General features: G+C 43.7%; 1 protein-coding gene across 3 annotated transcripts in view; it reads right to left on the bottom strand.

The window, feature by feature from the left end:
• Window positions 1–19,542, bottom strand: part of LOC128351233 (carboxypeptidase B-like) — a 191,028-nt gene that overhangs the window by 42,738 nt on the left and 128,748 nt on the right. For 2 of the 3 annotated variants that reach the window (XM_053310572.1, XM_053310571.1), the window contains exons 2-3: window positions 17,798–17,894; window positions 17,613–17,714 (exon numbers count right to left, since the gene is read on the bottom strand). The exons of the other annotated variant lie outside the window; for it this stretch is intronic. The gene's annotated coding sequence lies outside the window, so the exon portion shown is untranslated. The remainder of the gene's footprint in view (window positions 1–17,612; window positions 17,715–17,797; window positions 17,895–19,542) is intronic. 3 annotated transcript variants of the gene reach the window in all.

Genomic DNA, 19,542 nt, shown 5'->3' with positions numbered 1-19,542 from the left:
ATTTAACCGGGATTGCCCAGAAATTCTGGGTTCTCATGAAACATTCCATGAGAGCATGCAGGGCTCACTGATCTAACCATGATCCTTCTCATTTTGTGAATGTGATATATGATTATTAATAATAAATTATGGTTAAAATTATGTTTAATGATATTTCATGAATTCTCATTTATCATATTAGATGTTATAAGTAGCTGCATGCAGATACAGAAGTGCGCAAAAAGTCCAATGGAAATTCAATGGGACATAATTTATCTTTGTAGGGAGATTAAAATGACCATAAATAAAACTGTAAAACTTTAAAACATCATTAACTAAAAGCCTGATAAAGCAGGTGTGTTTTCAAAATTCATTAAAAAATATCCAGAGATGGGGAGATTCTGATTTCATTTGGGAGTGTCCCCTTTCCTTGGGGAAGGAAACCCTAGAGAAGTCCTGGTTTTGGGTTGCCACCATACAAACCGGAGGCAACCACAACTGGACCTCCCCAATGATCTTAATAGGTGGTGGGGTTCATGAAGAAGAAGGTGCTCTCTTAATTACCCTGGGCCCAAGCCATCCAGGGCTTCATAGATAATAAACAGCATTTTGTATTTTGCCCAGGAATTAATTGGCAGCCAGTGTAGTACTGTTAAAATAGGAGTAATATGGTCTCTATGGGTGGCCCCAGAGACCAACTTGGCTACTGCATTCTACACCAGTTGCAGTCTTCAAATCACATACAAAGGCAGCCCAACATAGAACACGTTGCAGTAGTCAAGTCTGAATGTTACCAGCAAATGCAACACTGTCTTAAGGTTGTTTGTCTCAAGAAATTGACATAGCTGGTGGATCAGCCAAAGCTGATAAAAAGTGCTCCTGGCCACTGCCTCAACCTGAGATATCAGGGATTGGTTTTGGTCCACAAGTGCTCCCAAGCTACGCACCTGATCTTTCAGGGTGTGTATAACCTCATCCAGAACAAGCAGATCTAAACCACTTTCTAGGTTCTGGCCACCCACAACAAGTACCTCTGTCTTATTTGGATTCAACTTGGATTCAACAATTTGTTTCTTAATTTCTGAAGTGTGAACCTGTGTAGCCTTTATCTATAATTCAAAAAAGTATTTCATGCAATTGTACTTCACCCTTAGGGTTACTAGATGCATCCCCAAACCTAAAGTGTCTGAGGTGGAACATGGTGATGTTGCCCTTTAAAAACAGGGGGAAATGGAGCCCAACAGCAGCCCTAAAGTGGCCTGAGATTAATTTTCACCACCCATCTGTTTGAGAAAAAAGCTGGAGAAGTAGGGTCAACTGGAAAAGGTAATCAAGGACCTGGAGCACCTTCCTTATCAGGCAAGGCTACGACATCTGAGGCTTTTTAGTTTAGAAAAAAGGTGACTAAGTGAAGACATTATAAAGGCTTAACAAGTTATGCATGGTGGAGAAAATTTCTGGCATGGATAGACCTAGAACTGAACTGAACCTGGTTCGGTTTGAGGTTGAACCTTCAAACTGAGCCAGTTCAAGTACAGATCAGCTTGATTTTGAGTTGGTTCGCGCACCCCTACAGGGAAGCATGAACAGGAGAGAGGGCATTCTTTCATCACTTGCCTGTTGGCTTCCCAAAGTAGGGGTGTGCAATTTGATTAGCTAGAGAATCGATTTGTGGCGAATCAGAGGCAGGGAGCTTGAGCTGGGCCTACCTGAATACCTGATCTCTCAGGATGTTCTGACCCAGTGGAACTCCACTTTCCCCATGCTTTGGTGTTTGCAGGAGCAAGAGGTGGTCATCCATGTCCTGGCAAGCAGGAGTAGCTTGGAAGTGTGCAACCTGACCAACCTGGACTAGATGCTGCTTTCTGAGGTTGTCTTGGTATTCAAGCCGTTCTTTGTTGCCATGAACAGCTTGCGTGCTGAGACAGCAACACTGAGCCAGTCTTTACCTGCCACTCTTCTCCTTGAGAAGATGATGGGTGAGCTCCAGACCATACTGACCACTGAGGAAGGAACCACGTTGGCAGGTCAGCTGAGGACTAGAGTGGTTTATTGGTTCAGGACACCCTTTGGAAAATTGGCAAAGCATGTTTCGTCCTGCCTATGTGACTCAATGATGAAGGGCAAAATGGTCACCCTTTGCCAGGGACCTCCTGGTTGCAGAGGTCAGGCAAGCTGAGACTAGGAGGCTGGGGTGCAACCAGGATGTGGGTGCTGGAGTGCCTACTGCTAGTGTGTAGTCTACCACAGCAGTGGTACTACTATCACCACAGGTTCCCAGTCCAGCAGCGTAGTATCCCTGGTAGGGCCAAGTGAAATGGCGATTCCACTGGGTGGTTCATGGAGGGGTTCCTTGGCACTTTGCCAGGGGTACCGAAGGAGTTCACTGAGCCCTGAAGTAGTGCTGAGCTGTGTGTGCTGCAGAAGCTGGTGGCAGGCTGGAAGATAGAGCTGATTCAGTTTTGAGCAACGTGTCATCAGGTCTAGCAGGACTTGGTGACAATTGCCTGATAGTTCATCTTGTGTCCCCCAACCAGTGTCTGGAGTGAGAGGGTGTTCTCCATGGCTGGGGTCATGGTGACACCCCATTGCTTACGCTTGGACGCTGAGATGTTGGAGTGGCCAACCTCCCCCTTCTGGGATATTCTGAGTTGGTCAAGAAGGGTGAGTGACTCATGGTCACACCCACCCACTGCACCACCATTGACAGCTTGCTCCATCCTGGCCAACCCCAAACCCAGATGTGTCACAGTCTACCTGTTGGTGCTGCTGACACATGCAGACATGCATGCATGCCACCGCCGTTGCTGATGATGAGATATGGACTTGTGCCCTAACCCATGTTTTAGACTGTCAGCTGGGGCCCAGCATCAATCTGAGGCCATGGTGTGTTATCCATACACAGGCAGGCAGGCAGGCAGGCAGGGATGTATGCTTATGCTGGAGAAGAGGAGAAAGAAACTAAGAGATAAGCTCCATGTCTGGCCTTGAGAGTAACTTGTGTTTCTCTCACTGCTCTGGTCTGCTGAACAAACAAACAAACAAACAAACAAACAAACAAACAAACAAACAAACAAACAAACAAACAAACGGTGCTATTCAGACACAGGCAGGCACTGCCTTCCTCCCTTCCTTGAGTTGTGGTTTGGTCTGTTTGTGAGATGGTGTTCTTGTAGTGAGAAATGGACAGTGGCAGCTCAGTGCTCTCTCTCTCTCTCTCTCTCTCTCTCTCTCTCTCTCTCTCTCTCTCTCTCTCTCTCTCATATTTTATTGGTGATTGCTGTGAGATGGGCTCCATGTCTGGCCTTGGACTAACTTTTGCTTCACTCACTGCTCTGCTCTGCAATCTGCATTCTGTATTGCAAGGTGTACTCACTCAGTCAAAATATGGCTGGAGACATTGCTGTAGTTGAGCTTATGGCTTTGCTTGCTGGCTGCTAAGGGTGCTTCTGTGGCAGCTGTTGCAAGTGAGGACGGCGTCATAATTGTGTGAGAGAGCAGTTTGTGTCAAATTGATGTTACTGCAGCACAGGCACTGTGGTTTGCAGTGGATTCTGGGTCAGTGATTCTCTTTTGACCATCTTTGGACTGTGTGTTTAGCACATAGGGAACAATGGGGAATTGAAACCACACCATGGTTAGGTCCTAGGGACACCAAAGTGGGTTGGGTACTAGGGAATGACAACCTACCTGCCATCCAACCCATAAAACAATTGGGCAGGTGATTTTTTAAATGAATTTTTGAATTTTATTTGAATTTGTAGGTCATTAAAGAGGCTGGTGAAAATTGTCAGGGGTGGCCATGTTTTGAAGTCGGCTGAGATATGAATCAAGTCAAGAAAGCAGGCTGCTTTATCTGAACTAGCTGATCCTCTGTGGCAGGGCAGGATTTACTGTCAACGGGGTGACTGCTTTACTAAGAATGTTTTCCAACCTAACCAGGTTTTGCTTACAGTGGTGCATAATAACCTAAACCTTGGGCACTGGAGAAATAGACTGCCTATAACTCATTCATTATCTCAAATTCTTCACTGTCCTACACACAGTATTGATTTGTCTTCTTTTGAAGTTCTTCCCAGTGGCTTTTCCCTCAAAGGATCTTTTGCAATTTTGTTAGTAAGCCTTTGTTTTCCCAGGACCCTAAAACTTTCCCAATATGTATTGCAGCCTCCCGAACCAGTCAAGCCAGTAATAAGGTTACTTCGAAACCAGCTGTCCTGACAGATAGCCAAGGGGTTGTCCTTCAGAACCCGGGTGATTAAAAAAGGCCCTGGGAATACAGCTAAAGGAGCTAAACTTGTTAACTCTTCTGGCTCTTCGCAAACAATGCAGCTTCGTAAACTTACAGACAGAATTGATGAGCTAAAAAGCTCCTTTGCTTCAGTGTGTGATATTGTGGAGACACTCTCCACACACTGTAAAAAAAAAAAAAATCTTCAGATCTCCCAGCTAATTTAATGAGCCCTTTCTCATTAAATCAAGCAGTGAGAAGAGCAAGAGGGCTAGCAGCAAGGAAGCCTTAAAGAGCTAACCTCCCAGCAGATGACCAAGGGCTCCCTCGCCCGCCCAGACGACTACCCCAGAGGACTACTGCCCAGACAACTACTGGCTGCTGCCGGTAGCTTGGAGGGCCGGGGTACTGGGATGCAGCGTCCCACCCCCTGGAGCTCCCATAATGCACCACATGAGTGTGCAGTGCTTATGGGCACCCCACCTCTCTTCTATGAAAGCTGCCCGGGATCCCCGCAGTCTTCAGAAGATGATCACAGAAACGGGGTTAGGAGAGCGCTTGCTCTTCTAACCCCATTTTAAAGGGTGGCAGCCTAGGTGGATTTTCTGCTGAGGAGCTGCCAGGATTAGGCCCGAACATTGCGGTATGCATGCACAGACAAAAGTGAGCTGGTTTTGTCTGCGTTTGTGAATAGCTTCAGTATAATTTAAAGACATGGAAACTGGGGATACTATTATAAGGGATTCATTCTTCTCTTCTCCAACTATGGAAGATAGCACCAATAATGATGCATCCTTAACCCTGTCAGCTCTAGTTCTATCAAGCTGGGATGACCCAGACCCTGTGCAAGTTCAGCTTTCAGCAAATATGAATGTAACCTTCTATCACATACATAATTATTGCCTCAAGCTGTGGATCAAAGACTTTTGGCCACTAGACGCTCATCATTGGCCCTTCCTCAACAGAAGAAAATATTGCATTGCGTTCTTCATCTTCCCCTCTGTCAGTTCTGAATAGGTACTCTGATTCCTGCATAATACAACAGCTTCAGAGGAATGTTACAGCATCTCAGCTTAATGCAGAGTCAAGTCTTAATGCAGAGTCAAAACTCTTAATGCAGAGTCAAATGGGGAAACAATGCAGCTGGAACTCCAACTGCTATGGATGATATCTGTTTAGTGAATTCCAGCCTGGCTGAATGCTGTCCCTGCAATCTGGATTGACTGTCCCATCAGCAATGCCCTTTAAAGTGTAAAGTGTAACATTGCTGGTTGGAAAACCAGACTTAAGGACATTTCATTTGTCGGGTATATTTCTGATTATGACTTTTTGTTTTTACAGGAGACCTGGCTTTCTGAGGATCCTTATCTGGATGGATTTACATCCTTTTCATTAAGAGCAGTTACAGGTGTAGGGAGAGGTAGACTCTGTGGAGATCTGAGCATGTCAATCTCTACAACAATACAGGCCTCAGTTACTAGCCTGCTATCATTTGAACATTATGCAGAGGTATCTTGTGGGCCACTGTGTGAAATGGGATGTGGACTAGGTTGGCCTTGGACCTGATCCAACAGGGCTGTTCCTATGTTCTTATGGCAAACTGGCAACTGTATTCATCCCATTTATTGCATTCTTGGTAAACCACCAACAATCATCCAAGGAACCCCACGAAAAATCCTAAACTCCAGGGAAAACTAATAATTGAAAACAATTTTAAGATCTCCAAATCTCAGTCTAGGAAATCTGTTCAATAATCTCACACCCTTGGTCATATATAACGTTTTGGAAATATGATAGCCCAATACCAAATCCAGTCCTCTTAAATGTGGAGCCAGCCAAACAGGGGCCTATGTCCGCATGAGCCCGGTGGCCACTCTAGTGACGCCCCATGTGCATGACATCACGGACATGGGAGTGTGGCTCAGGCTCCAGAGAGCCCTGAGAGAGTGCTTCCGTGGTCATTTCAGGCAGTGTTTGCTGCCAGGCAGCATTTATCTCCCTTTCTCTCCCTTGCTGGAGACATTACGTGCAGAGGGGGCATGGCCTGGGCTTGGTATAGCCCAAGTGAGCTCTTCCCTGGTCATTTCAGGCAGCGCTTGCTGCCTGACAGCATTTATTTCCCTTTATTTCCCTCCAGCAAGGGAGAGAAAGGGAAATAAATGCTGTCAGGCAGCAAACACTGCCTGAATGACCAGGTGAGAATTCGCTCAGGGCTCTCCAGAGCCTGGGCGGGGGAGAACCACACCCCCGTGTGGGCTTTGGCAGCCTTTTTCATTGGCAGCCTGGGTTTTTTGAACTCGTTTGGTCAATGGTGGCTATGCCCTTGAGTCCTCTGCATCCTAAAAAAACTTGTTTGAAAATGTAGTGAGTTGCTTGTTAAAATATTATGTTAAATGTAAAACTCTTAGCATTTTAAAGAGGATTCCTTGGTAATCATTGTGCCAAAATAAATAAACCTGTATTAAATTTACAATTAATTTGACCTAATTTTATAGCACTGAGTGCAGTTTCCCAGCTGTTTTGCTTGGAGACAGGTCTGCAAAGCATGGTGACTGCAGGAGCAATTCTGACAGCCTGCCAAAATAGCAGCCCAGAGGCTTTAGAACTTTTAATCTGAAGATGGTGAAATCCACAATAGTTGATACAATTGTACAGGCTTACAAACATGGCAAAGACAATAAGGTAGAATGATCAAGCTTAGAACTTGCAATAAATAAATGATCAAAAGAAGTAATCAAACAAATTGTAGATGTCATCATTCCCTGTTGAGCGGCAGGAAGATACAGAAATAGAAGACTGTCAGATTTTTCTACATGTGAATGCACATTTAAGGAATTCTTTGTGCTTCTTCAAGCAGTTGGAGCCCATTTTTGAAAAACAATCTATAACGCATCATTAGCCACTGATAACTATGGAGCTGCCAAGCTATATGGAATATTGTAATTTCTTGTGACAATCGCCTTTCCATCAAAGATTAGGTCAGAAACACTTGGTGACACGGAATCCCATTGAAGTGGTTATTTTGTATCTGAGGATTGATGGTTATTTTTAAATCAATCATTTTTACCTCATAAATATCTCTAAATGTGTCTTTTCTCCCCACCTTTGTAACTACAACTGTTCCACCTAAGTATGATAAAAGGTCAGCATAGAAATAATCAAAAAGTAGATTAAATTTTGGGAGGCCATCTGCTCTCCCTATTTTACAAATACCAGACTGCAGCATATTTGTGGACCAAGGTTGCATACAATGTTGCCTACATACACTTAAAAATGAATGTGTGTGTTTGTGTGTGTACATTATCCAAATAGTGCTGGAAATTTCTGCCAAGGGCTAAGATAGTTGGGGAGGATCAACCAAGGCTTCTAATAGCTATGGACCAGAGCAAAGATTTCTGCACCAGTTTCTGATGCATCCCATTTATGGCCTCTCTCCAGTTTTGGAGAGTTTTTCTTACTAAGACATAATCTGCTTATGCAAGACAATATGGTAGGATCTGAGGTGGTAGAATCCTGTGGTAAACTTCAGATTTTCTATGGATGGCCACAATTTTGAATGTGCCCCTAATTTTTTTTAAAAAACTGTATGTGGGTAGAAAACTAGCACAACAGGAAGCAGGCTGAGCTAGAGCCTTTATCAATTATTTGCTGGGATTGTCCCCCCCCCCCCCCGCCCCCTTGCAGATAGATTTTTGTTAATGTGGGGAAGTATTAAAAATGGGCTTTTCCAACTATATCCTGAAGTCCACTCCACTTCAGGATTCTACCACATTATTCTCCAGTATGTGTAGACTAGGTCTACTAGCAGAATGTTCAGAAGGGTTCCATGTGATCCAGCCACTTTGGAATGAAGTTGGGGTAGGATTGTATGACTGAATGACCCTTCTTGTCAAAAACTCCAAACTTACTGAAAGCTACATGGAAGGGGAAAGAGTTCTTGTCTCGGCTTCCTCCTAACTTGCCAAATGAAATTTTTCTTGTGGAGGAGCATCCCAACTCTTCTCTGACTGCCCCTCCTTCTGATCAGCCTCCAGAGTCATGGTGATGGAGGGGCACTAATTCTATCATAACTCTGCAATGCAGTGATTGGACCATTCCATTATTCTCAATACATAGACAAGGCAGATTTAGTAGCCCTCAGCGAGGGGCTGCCAATTACTAACATAGAATATATACTAAGGGTCACACATTATTAGCCTACTTTCCAGTAGGCTTGTGAGATCACTCAGCATTCTGTGTGTGTGTGTGTGTGTGTGTGTCCCAACTTAACTTTGCAACACCTGGAGCAATATGAACCAAATTGAGTACAGTTGTAGGGTTGCATAGGGACACCTCAAAAGAGTAGTTTGTGATGATGTCATCAACCTCAATCCAAGATGGCAGATGTGTAAATTTTTGAGTTGGCTAACTTGTGAACCGCCTAACCAATTTGAACCCAATTTGCTGCAGCTGTAGGGAAACATAGGGATACCCTGATGGCATGGTGTATGATGATGTCATCCACTCCAATACAAGATGGCAGCCATGTGAACATCTGAGGTGCAAGCAGACTGATTTGTGGACCATCTAACCAATTTAAACCAAATTATATACAGTTTCAGTGAGTGACACATAGGGACACCTCAATGGTACAGTTTGTAATGATGACATCCACCCCAATCCAAGATGGTGGATGCATGAACACTTGAGGTGCAAGAGATCTAACTTGTGGACCTTGATTTGAACCAAATTTAGTCCCGTTGTAGAGACAGTGAAAGGAGAGTAGGCTGATTAATTCTAACTAGAACAATTTGCATTAATAATGTGATTGGCCTTGCTGTGCTTAGTTTCTCTGTGCTAAATAGGTGTGAAGGGAGAGGACATAACATCTGGCTCAGGACTATGGGCAGAAAGGGCTTTGCCCCATTGTGCTCCCAATTTGGATCGGGTCCCCTGTTGGCCACTAGTTGACCTGGAGGGATACTCACCATTGACACAAATGAGATCTTTCCTCCCAGTTAGCCATGGAAAGGATTCCGAGACTGTGATGGGAGCAAAGGGTTATAGCTCCCCATTGCAGTCCCACAGATCAAGTCTCCTTGTGGCCGCTATTTAGCAGAGAAAAGCTAAGCATTTCATTTTTACATTAATGTTACATTAATATTACCTTTTTTTAGCACCCCAAGTACTCCTAATTTCAATTCAGAAAAATGGATTTTTCAGTTATCAGAAGTTTCGGACGCATGCATTGCTCCATGTATCAAAAATCTTGACCCGTGCCAACGTCTGTTGTCTTGTGGGTGGGTGGGGTGGGCTTTTTAGTCAGTTTAATTTTGAAAGTAATGGTTGATAAGATAATAAGCTGCAACTTATCTTTGAAAACGTTTCTCCTGAATGCATGTATGGGACCTCTGATAATTCTTTGAAGAGGCTGTGTGCTGCTGCGTTTGTGTCATGCTTAGGGGAGTCCTTCTCTACATTTCTATATTATTCATACAAGATCTTCTTAATTCCAATCAAAGGCTTTATTTTCCCCAAGCTCAGAGTTTGGGGACCAAGGTAGTCTGATTTAGGGGCCTCATAGAGACACCTGATGTTACCCAACACATTTTACATCAATATGTCACTATGCAAAAATTTAACATTCTAAGTAGTGCTAGGACAGGCATCCCCAAACTGCGGCCCTCCAGATGTTGCTGAACTACAACTCCCAGCATACCCAGCCACAAAAAATTGTGTCTAGGGATGCTGGGAGTTGTAGTTCAGCAACATCTGGAGGGCCGCAGTTTGGGGATGCCTGTGCTAGGACATCTTCTATGCCATAATTAGAAAAGAATGGAGGAGTTCTTCCTCCTTCAACAGGAAGACTCCTATAGGAAGACTCCATTGCTATGTTTTATTCATTCAAATTAGGCAACTTATTTAATGATATAGATTTCCCTTTTTGTAGCCTGCCCAGTCCCAAATGCTTAGTGGGTTTAATAAGAAATCAGTAAAAGATTAAAAAACAACAACACACAGTTCTAAACATCCTACTTTTAGGCAGTTTTATGCCAGTCCAGATAAGCCATTTCAGTACTTCCATAGAATATTAAAGATCTGCCACTGGGAACCTCACAAGGCAGAGGTTGAATTCTAACGTAAGAAGAAGGTAGGCCTTACGAACCTGAGTGTCATTTGTGTGCATGTACAGGTCCCAGAATTGATAGAGATATAGCTATTATAGCTATGCCCCTGATCTTAGGTCTCTGATACAGTGAGTGGGCAGTAATGACATCACTACCTTGTGCAGCAGAGTCCTTCAGACATGCCTCTAGGCTAGGGATGAAACCTAGAATAGCTTGGAGTGTGGCAAGGGGGTAGTCTATATATATAATTCTCCTGGGTGTGCCTTTCGAATGTGCGTCCGGGCAGCCCAGCTGATTGGCTGGGCTGCGGGGGCGCCTGATTGGTCCTGGCGCACCCAGGAGAATTGGCTGGCTGGGCGGCTGCGGAGGCAAGGCGGCGGGCCAGGTGGCGGCGGCGGGCCCCAGCCCGGCCGCAGATGTGAGGCAGCGGTGGCCCGGCCCGACAGCACGGTGGTGGTGGTGCGGCAGCGGCGGGGCGGGGGTGGCCTGGCCCGGCCCGGCAGCATGGTGATGGTGGTGGCGGGCCCGGCCCGGCCCGGCTGCGGGTCGTAGATGACAGGTCTGGCCGCGGACCGGCCGGACAACAGGCCCGGCCACAGCGGCGGGACTCAGAGGCGGCGGCACTCGGCCTGGCTGCCTGGGCTCGGCCCAGCCACCTGGGCTTGGCACTTGGCCTGGCCGGAGACTGGGGCAGGTGGGGGTAGGGGAGAGGTAGCCGGCCCCAAAAAGGGACGGCCAGAAAGTGGGGGGGGGGCTGAGAAGCACACAAGAAGCGGGGGAGCGGAGATAGCCAGGCATGCCGACAGGAGGGGGGAACCACGGCTGGGTTCAACTAGAGACGCAGATGTTCTGCGCCCGGGCCCACTAGTAATACCATACTCTCCCTGGACTGAACAGAGGTGCTGGCATGCACCTCTTTTCAATGTTGGAGGCGTTTAGAAAGCAGGGGGAAACTCTATCATTTAGGCAGGCTTTTCATTGACTAAGCAGTTAATTGTGTTTCTTCATTGCAGTCTGCTTTAATGAATTGTTTCCGTATGTTGTCATTTGTACTATGTATTTTGTGGCAATTTAAATGAATGGTTTTGACAATGACATTTCTTTTGACAAAGAAATGAATGGCATTTCTTTATGTAACTCAACCTGAAAATAAAATAAAAGAAGGAAATAAACTCAAAAATCAAATATTTAGGAGAAAATAGCTGGAAAACATGGAGGCTGCTCACACATAAGAACATAAGAACAGCCCAGCTGGACCAGGCCCAAGGCCTATGTAGTCCAGCATCCTGCTGCTGTAGCCTTGCCTCATAACGAAAGTGCTACAGACTTCTGATCATCTTGGTTGCCCTCTTATACACTTTTTCCAGTTCTACAATATTCTTCTTAAGATATGGTGACCAGAACTGTACGCATTACTCCAAATGTGGCTGCACCATAGGTTTGTATAAGGGCATAATATTATTAGCATTCTTATTTTCAGTCTCCTTCCTAATGATCCCTAGCATGGAATTTGCCTTTTTCACAGCTGTCATGCACTGAGTTGACACTTTCAACGAGCTTTCCACCATGACCCCAGGTTCTCTCTTCTAGTCAGTCACCGACAGCTCAGTTCCCATCAGCGTATATGTGAAGTTGGGGGTTTTCTTTTGCTGCAATATGCATCACTTTACACTTGCTTACATTGAGCAGCATTTGCCACTCACCCAGTTTGGAGAGATCCTTTTGGCGCTCTTCACAAACTGCTTTGGAGTTTGCTACCCTAAACAACATAGGAACATAGGAAGCTGCCATATATTGAGTCAGACCATAGGTCCATCTAGCTCAGTATTGTCTTCACAGACTGGCAGCGGCTTCTCCAAAGTTGCAGGCAGGAATCTCTCTCAGCCCTATCTTGGAGAAGCCAGGGAGGGAACTCGGAGACTAGATGCTCTTCCCAGAGCAGCTCCATCCCCTAAGGGGAATATCTTACAGTGCTCACACATCAAGTCTCCCATTCATATGCAACCAGGGCAGACCCTGATTAGCTAAAGGGACAAGTCATGCTTGCTACCACAAGACCAGCTCTCCTTTCCCTCAGTTTAGTGATCTGCAAATTTGGCCACTTCTCTGATTACCTCAACTTCTAGATCATTTAGAAGTTACATTATTAAACAAATTTAATCATAGAAGTTAAAAGGTTAAAGAGCACTGGTCCCAGTACAGATTCCTGGGGGACCCCACTTCTTACTTCCCTCCATTGTAGAGAACTATCCATTTATACCTACCATCTGTTTCCTATCCTTCAACCAGCTACTGATCCACACATGAACCTGTCCCCTTATTCCATGACTGCTAAGATTACTCAAGAGTAGGGATATGCATGCCCAAATTGAATCACCCCAATTTGTTTTGTGTCCAAATATGACCCCCCGAATCACCTCAGATTTGAATTTGATTTGATTTGATTTGGATTGATTCAGACCACTTATAAAGGTCCTAAGGGTATCAAATTTGGGTGGTGGGTAAGTCCCCATGGGTGCAACCTACCACCCAAATTTCAAGGCAATGGGTGGTGGTGGTGGTTGATTTTTAATGAATTTTTAAAAGTTTTTATTAATTTTGTATATTTCCACCATAGGAAATAATAGGGATTCGAAGTCGCCCTATCCTAACCCTAACATGGCTCCCCAGCTTTCATTAAAAAAAAAAAAGCAGCTAAGCTCTAGCCCTTGTAGAAGTGGAGTTTTGGAGCAAAACATGTGGTTACTATTTTTCAAGTGCTTGGATTCTTTGGTCTATAATAACTTTTCCTCATAACGAATCCCTATGAGGATTCATTGCACACCTTCATTTCTTCTGTTTGTTTTGACTGTCATTGGACAGTGCCAACTGTCAACAGCCATGTGCCAACTACACCCCCCAACCTGAGAGGCAGTGGGGTACACAGTTTATTTTTTGAGGAATACTGAAGTGTTTAGATTCTATGGTGTCTAATAACTTTTCCTCATAATTCTTCTCCCTCTCACATATCACTAGAACCAGGGGTCACCCCATAAAATTGATTGCCAGGAATTTTCGGACCAACAAATGGAAGTACTTTTTCACACAACGCATAATCAACATGTGGAATTCTCTGCCACAAGATGTGGTGACAGTCGACAACCTGGATGGATTTAAGAGGGGTTTGGATAACTTCATGGAGGAGAGGTCTATCAATGGCTACTATTTAAGAGAACGTCTTCTTTGTTATGAACCCCATTGCCTGTTAAGATAATCAGGAGAGGTCCCTCTGCACTTTCCACCGGCTCGGCTGATGGCTAGTCAGGGATGAGCCTTCTCCGCTGTTGCCCCAAAGCTTTGGAATGCCCTCCCTGCTGAAATAAGTGTTGGGAATTCTCTCTGGTAGAGAAACCCTTTTTTAATTATAGCAGAGTGCACAGAGGCACAACACAGCGGATTTAGTTAGGCATGCGTGTATGCTGAGAGTAAAGTAACTTGGAGCCAGTTCACTTGGAGCCATAGTTTCAAATCAATATATAAGGCATTTATTAGAGAACTCCATTCTAGATAGGAAAGTGAGGAGTTAGGATCTCTAATCTATCTATCTAGCTGGATGCAGATGGATTCTGCATCTCTGCACACATGGTGCAGGGAGAGGATCTTGCATGTTGCAAGGTAGAAGGAACAGGAAGAGAAGAGAGAGGAAGTGTCCCTGAGATTAGCAATCTACATTCCAAAGGGATAGTGTCAGAGCAGTAGAGAAGGGATGACCGATGTCTTGACCCTCTAGCCCTCTGACTCACTAATCTGTCCTCCACTATCTTTGAGACAAGAGACAGCACAAAGTCCTTAACGTCCAACAGTAAAAGCCTCCCCATCTCTGACAACTTTTTAAAAGTCTTTAAAGATGCACCTTTCCACCCAGGCTTTTAATTAAATATTGTTTACATTGTTTTAAAATGTTATTTTAAATTTTAAATTGTTGTAATGTTTTAACTTCTACTATATCATTTATTTTGTTGTAACTACTGTTTTAAGTTTTCTGCTGTCATTTATTTTAACGAATGTTTTAATTTTTTGTTCGTTTGCTTGTTGTAAACCACCCAGAGACATGAGTTTTGGGCGGTATAGAAATATGTTAAACAAACTAACAAATAATAGTCAGAGGGCTATAGGCCACCTCCAGCCTCAAAGGCAGGGTGCCTCTGAGTACCAGTTGCAGGGGAGTAACAGCAGGAGAGAGGGCATGCCCTCAACTCTTGCCTGTAGACTTCCAATGGGCCACTGTGTGAAACAGGATGCTGGACTAGATGGGCTTGGGTCTCATCCAGCAGGGCTGTTCTTACGTTCTTAAGCACACCCTTCTACCTGGGTCCCCAGTTGTGTGTCTGCTTGGGCTACAGGCAGCCCAAGCAGACTCAGAGCCGGGCACTTAGAGTGCCTGCATGAGGAGGAATCCTTGAATGCACTGCACTTCTCACGGGGTGCATTTAGGGATATCTGGAAGCTGGGCTGCATTTTTATGGCCTCCAGAATGCCACACTGCCATGTGTGGGCGCATGAGCTGCCTGGCCCACAAAGAAAATAGGATCTTCTGAGGGGAAGTTTAACAGCCCTCTTGCCTCCCCCGCCCCAACCCTTCCTGCCTGGTGAAAAAGGTCATCTGAGTGATCTTATACTCTGTTGAAAACTTGTTCTTTCAGAGCTACTGTTGCTGGTGGTTTCGCAAAGTATTGGCATCACAGCCTACCACACAACAACTTCAGAAGTGAGTTGCATGGCTTCTATTAGAAATTTAGTATCTGATGTTTTCTTACTGGGAAGGGGAACCTGGGCATAATCAAAGTGAAAAAGTTATATTCAGCTCCTGAGAAATGTAAATAACTTTGGCTGTGGATACAGAGCAGTTCTAGAGCCCTCTTGTCTCTTGTGGCTACGCACTGTTCCTTCTTTTCTCTCTGGAACTCTAATAGAGGATGTCAGACTTTTCTCTTTTCCTTTCCTTTCCTTTCCTTTCTTTCTTTGCTGGATAAATCTGAAGAAAACCTGCAGTTATCTCCAAATAAAAACAACCCCTTATTTTTGGATGAGAAATGCAGCACAAAATGCCATTAGAACATACTTAGCATCTGGCACAATTTATTGCCACATTGCTAGTAACTACCTCATGTCTTTTCATGGGGAATAAATGACATATAAATTATATTTACAACTTTGCTAATACTACCCACATTCTTTGACTTTAGGGATGTGTTTAATTCCAGGCCACCTAATGGTCCCTCTGTTTTTACAAAAAAGACTTTCTTTAAGGCTGGTGTGTGTGTGTGTGTGTGTGTGTGTGTGTGTGTTTTAGGAGTGTTTTGAGTGGAGGCTAATTCATGAAAGCCAGTGTGTTGAAGTAGCTAATGCAGAAGTCAGCAACGGCAACTCAGGACCAGAACGGGTCCCCTAATTGCCAAATCTGGAAGCAAAAGATGGGGTGTAGATGAGTACAGTCTGTGGTAATGGGAATTGGCAGCAGACTATTAGGGATGTGTGCTTTCATGGCACTTTGCCCAAATACTCTGGGTCAAAATGTATCTTTGTCAAAATTAGTTCTGACCTGCAAACCATGGTCCAAATCCACGCTTGGCCATAAAATTCACTCTTGGACTTTGAAAAGCCACTGTCTCTATATCTAACTGACCTCATAGACCGTGGAAGAAGGAACAAGTGGCATATAGCCCTATACCAATAAGGAAGAATTGGTTAATGAAAGTGAAAGTGAAAGTGGTGAGAACCATGGGAGTAAGTGACCATGACACCTTGGAATTTATGATATCAAGGAGAGGGAAAACTGAAGGAAGTTGAGAGTACCTGGATTTCAAGAAAGCTGATTTTAATGAGCTCAGAAAAAATTAGCTATGATAGCCTGGCTAGAAATCCTGAAGGAGAAAAGAGACCAAGGGACTGGAGAGTATGAAAAGAGGGGTGGGCCATGTGTACTATGAGAGATGGGCAATTTTAATCAATCTCCCCTTTTCTTTGAAGCTGTGTTTCCTGAAAATGTGTCCAGAAGGTTGTGCAGCCCTCGTGGACATAATTTCAGAAGTCACAGTCTGCTTCAGGGGAAAAGGGATATCAATGGAAATTGCCCTTTCCCTCTAAGACCAGTGCAGTGTTAGCTGCATTAGCACTTGGTTGGTCTGGATGTCAGCCAGTGTCCCCCTATTAACTGAATGCAAGAAGCAAGTTGGGATGTGTTAAGCTGGAAGCAAGTTGGAATGTGTTGAGTCAAATTACTTCTTGCGATAACTATTCCTTCAATTGATCTGTGACTTTTTCTTTAGCATAGCAAAGGGGAGGGTTTTGTTCTCCCTTTCTAAACCCTGTCAACAACTTCTTACAGATCTAGGAAATCAGGCTTCAAAGTCTCCCACATATTGGTAGGAACTGTGGAGCTCAGACTGGAGAAGAAAGATGGAGAAGAAATGCAATTTGACTAGGGCTGAAATTTCTTCATCTGGTTCACAGTAATTTACAGTTCTGTTTTGCTTTTCATGAGAGTTGGCCTTCAGAGATGATGTAAATCATCAGTGTTTCCTCCTCTATCTGTTGTCTGTGATCCTTCGGCATGATAAAGTTTAAAGCAAGGGAGTTACCTTCAACTCCAGATAGACCTTTTGTTGGAGAGGTTTTCTGGCTAGATCCAGTATTAGGGCAAGTAGAATCAGTGGCTATTGGAAAAGAAGTTCCTCCTTTTAAAGGAGACACACTCATTAGAATTGAAAGGATGTTGAATGCTTTAGGGATTTGGACAAAAGATGGTACATACATCTTGTAAGTAGGTAAGTAAGTAAGTAAATAAGTAAGTAAGTAAGTAATGTTAGGAACATAGGAACATAGGAAGCTGCCATATACCGAGTCAGACCATTGGTCCATCTAGCGCAGTATTGTCTACACAGACTGCCAATGGCTTCTCCAAGGTTGTAGGTGGGAATCTCGCTTAGCCCTATTTTGGAGATATCAGGGAGGGAACTTGGAACCTTCTGCTCTTCCCAGAGCAACTCCATCCCCTAAGAGGAATATCTTACATGTAGATATGTAGTCATGGACCCTGCTTAGCAAAGGGGACAAGTCATGCTTGTTACCACAAGACCAGCTCTCCTCTTTGATGTTATCAAAGCAATGGGTTTAATCTATAAGAAACCTCTTGCCAGAGTTTTGGAAGTCTGTTCAATGAAATGAATAGGAGTTGCATAAGGGCAGGGGGTTTGTAAGGGAGGTTTTTGTTGGGTGATGCCCATTGTCTTTAAAGTTATTTATTTCATTTATACCTCACATTTCTTCTGTGGAACCTAAGATGGTAGACATAGGATTCCTGGGGCCTCTCTCATCCAAGTGCTGCCTAGAGCAAGGTTCAGACCACAGCCATGAATCTGAAATGAAGTAAACCATCCAGAGATTTAATATTGATTTTTATATGATTGATAATCAAACAAATTAAATAAAGTGCATTCACCTGGGCATAAGCAAAGGCTCTTATGTTGAACTGAACTTCAGCAATGTTGGATCACTTGATACAACCGGAGTTTCTTCTGGTTGAACATTTCCTTCTTCTGGTAAAAAAATAATAATCTTAGATATTATTTCTCTACTGATCTATAGACAGCCATGTGTTTTCTTTTATGAACTACAGAGTACATGAATGGTTATACCTGACAGCGTATGTCACATTACAAAATGTGAAATAAAACAAACAAGTCTGAATAAATTCCAGTACCAACCAACATGCTTCTAATCCATCCCAAATGCAAATTCATAAAACTAATCTAGCTATCATTACATTGGTTGACACCCTAACACTGTGTATGTGTTCCTAATTGCAGCACACATACAACACTAGCCTCAGTGCTTCTGAAGCATGGGAACATTTGCCATGGTAAAGTGGTAAAAATTCTTGAAGAGTTCAAGAATTTTTACCACTCTCCCCATGCTCCAGAAGTGCTGCCTGACCTGCAGAAACACATCCCTGAGGGCTACACAACCTTCAGGGACATGTTTCCACTTCCAAGGCATGGAGAAAATGGTGAAAATCATTGCACTCTTGCACAAATACGCCCATGGGAGCACCAAGGCTATCACTGTGTGCATACTTCTGTTAGGAGCACATGTGCAGTGTTAGGCTGTCAGCCATAGTTTTACTTTCCAAACTGTTCTGTTATTTTAATTGTTGGAATGTATTAATGAAATACCTTCATAAGCAACTCATTCATGTACTAAAAATCAGCAACAAATGGACATTATAAATGCTCCTAAAGCAAAAATTATTAAATGTGCCAGGGATACAATTTGCTTGTAATCAGAGGACTGGATAGTGCAAAATCAGTTCTTGCCTTGCAGTTGTGTTGTTTCATCCACATACAAACACATTGTGCTAGAGCTTGGGATAATTATATGAAAAGCAGCAGATGATAACAGAAGAGTTCAAGAAAATTATTGCCTTCATGCCTTGTTGGTGGGCTTCTTGGGAACATTGGGTTGGCCACTGTGGGAAGAAGGTGCTGGACTAGATGAATATTTGCTCTGATCCAACAGGGCTATTATTATTTATTTACACATTCAGACAGGTGTTATTGACTAGTTTGTTTTATCCAGACATTGAGTCCTTCCCAAGGACCTGGGATGCCAGAATTTTATTATCAATGTTGTTGCTGTTATTATAGATATCGTCGCAGAATATAGGCTGTTCCCAGTAAAGTTGCTTTTTGTAATTGGCTGATGGTGATTTCTGTGGCCCCTATGGTGTTGAGGTGCTCTTCAAGGTCTTTTGGAATTGCACCTAGGGTGCCAATTACCACTGGGATTATTTTGGTCTTCTTCTGCCACAGCCTTTCAATTTTAATTTGTAGGTCTTTGTATTTTGTGATTTTTTCTATTTCTTTTTCTTCTATTCTTCTATCACCTGGTATTGCTATGTCGATTATTTTGACTTGTTTTTCTTTCTTTATATAACTGCAGTTATATCTGGTGTATTGTGTGGCAGATGTTTGTCTGTTTGTAGTAGAAAGTCCCATAATATTTTTGCATCTTCATTTTCTACAATGTTTTCATTTTTATGGTCCCACCAATCTTTGGCTACAGGTAGCTTGTATTTTTTGCACATGTTCCAGTGTATCATCCCTGCTATCTTGTCATGCCTTTGTTTGTAGTCAGTGTGTGTGATCTTTTTACAACAGCTGATTAGGTGGTCCACGGTTTCATCTT

This window comes from Hemicordylus capensis, chromosome 3 (assembly GCF_027244095.1).
Source record: "Hemicordylus capensis ecotype Gifberg chromosome 3, rHemCap1.1.pri, whole genome shotgun sequence".
NCBI lineage: Eukaryota > Metazoa > Chordata > Lepidosauria > Squamata > Cordylidae > Hemicordylus > Hemicordylus capensis.
Note: the sequence above shows the minus strand (reverse complement) of the source record. Positions and strands in the feature narration are given on the sequence as shown.